Consider the following 2,633-nt stretch of genomic DNA (forward strand, 5'->3'; position numbering starts at 1 on the left):
TTTAATTATTAATATATTATAATTTAAATATATATCTAAAAATTAATTTATTCAAAATTCAAAATTTTGATTTTAAAATTCTAAAATAAACCTTAAATCATCTAATTATTAAGTAAATCCGTACAAAACACTCAAAGAAGCAGAGAAGTCACGTTTGCCTCACATCCAAAACCCAGAGGCGCACATCGAAAACTCAAAGGCACACATCGAAAATCCAGAGAAGTCATCCTCCGCCAGTGTTCATCCGCGCCACCTTCCTCTTCCGCGCTCATCCTCGACGCTGCCTTCCTCGTTCTCGACACTCATTCACAACGCCGCATTCTCCATCGTCAACACTCATCTTCGTCGCCACCTTCCTCCTCCTCGTCACCGTTCGTCCGCATTAACGTCGCCGTTCGTCCACGCCGAAAACTTAGCTAAGGCAGGTTTGGATGGGTCTCTGACACCATTACTTTTTTTATTATTCTGTATAAATGTTTTTTATTTTTTTGAAATAAAAAATCGAATAAAATGGTCTGAAGATATTTTCATATATATTGCAATGTTAAATTATTTTTGCATGTGCAATTTCTGTATTTTGGAAGTGTTTTAAAAATATTTTCTGTATAACTTCATAATTTTAGATGTGTTACAATTATTTTTAATGTTTAAATTTAAATTTTAGATTTATGATTTTGGATGTGTTTCAAAAATATTTTGTGTATAACTTAATAATTTTAGATGTGTTACAATTGCAAAAAAAAAAACTACAATTGAAAATATTTTAGTTTGTGTATATAATTATATTCGACCATTCATCACTGAAAGTTGTAAAACAGATCATGCATTTTATCAAAAGGTACAATAAGTAAGGGATTAATTTTTTTCTAACTGCACTGACTTTGAATTCTTTTTTTTTTTTCTGCAGATACAAATTAGAATATTGTAGTAGAATAGAAGAAAGAAGAAAACTGTGTTACAAAGAGAGAAAGAACGTAAAAGAAGGAAATAATAACTAACTATGAAGTGGGTAAGAAGTTAAAAAATTATAGTTTTTAAAATTTAAATTAAGAGGAATGCTAGGGGGCTAGCAATTTTGGTGTTTTGTAACCATCAATTGGCCATCAATAGTGTTTTTAATGGTGTGAGATTACATCTAATGGTGGGAAATCACTCACTTTTTGTTTTGATGGTTAAGTGCTCGACAAAAAACACAAAAGTTGCTGGCCCCCTAGACTTTTCCTTAAATTAATCTTAATTATAAATGTGTATCCTACAAAATAAGAATATGTTTTGATTAAAAATAATTAAATAATATTAAAAACTGACCAAAAACTAAATTTTATTGTACAAGTAGCATTTTTCTTTTTAACACTAGTTAATCTTATCGGCCATTTTGTGATGGTGAATTTGCCATTAACCATTTTCTTCCCATCAATACCAACCTTCAAATGGCAAAAGAAAATACTTTAAAAAAAAAATTTATTTCGTAATTAATTTATTATGGTAATATCATTTCATTGCTTATTATATGTTTTAAAAAATTAAATACTATCCTTTGTATTATTCCTTCTTTATAAAATATTTAAGAGATCCTCGGATATTTCCAAATTCCAACTACAAAAATTAAGTGTAGAGTTAAAGAAAACTGCAAACATAGATCAATGGTCACTGTTTTAAGCTTTATATCACGGTTTAAAACCGTGACTAAAGCCATGGTGACCATATATAGCTCAATGCAATAGTTACAGCTTTTTATGCTAAGGTCTCATTTTATTTTCGTTGCTGAAAAACGTCACTATTGATGTAGTAAGTAATTTTCCTTTTATTAGTAGTGCAAGTATTCGGATTTGAGTCTTGCAAATTAAAATTTTGTTTCCAGAGAGATTTCTATCCCTGCTTCAACCAAGTTAACTTGAATTAGTTATATTACTAATAATATAATGAAGATTCCGATGGTTCAACAGGTCCAAGAAAAAACAAAACAGAAAAGGAAAAAAGAATAATTGTAGTTTTTTTATTTTTTTATTATGTTTTCTTTTAAATTAAGTAATGGTCAATTGCTGATGAGTTTGAAGAAGGACAAATTACAAATAGCCCAATTAATGGGCAAGAATAGTTGAGTAGTGACAATATGAAGTTGCAGCAATTATAGTGGATGCATGAAGGATACGACGATGGCCACATGGGAAGAAAATCTTCTCAACATTATTGCTGCCATTGTTGTTTTTCATTCAATGTATTTAAAGGGTCACAGCGCATCCAAGAGAGCCAGCGTGTTTATGCATAAAAGTAGAACCTATAAAAGTTGCAAATCTTGCACCATATAAACCTGTTTAATAATAAAAAATTAAAAACTAAAATAAAAAAATAGTTAGAATTTAGGATTTAAAATTTAAAAATTAGTGTTTAGAGTTTAGAATTTATTATTTAGAAAAGGTAAATACCAAATCGGTATCCGAAAGATTCTGGCGCTGACAAAATGGTACATGACTTTTGTTATTGACAAAATAGTCCCTAAAATATTTTAAAATTTGACAAGCGTATCTTCGAGCTCACCGGAGCAAATCTCTGACAAGCACAATCCTGACATGGCCACTACGTTTTGATGACATGGCAAAAACCCTCTCCAACCCTAATCCTTCCCCTCCAAT

The sequence above is a fragment of the Arachis ipaensis genome, chromosome B02 (assembly GCF_000816755.2).
Source record: "Arachis ipaensis cultivar K30076 chromosome B02, Araip1.1, whole genome shotgun sequence".
Taxonomy (NCBI): domain Eukaryota; kingdom Viridiplantae; phylum Streptophyta; class Magnoliopsida; order Fabales; family Fabaceae; genus Arachis; species Arachis ipaensis.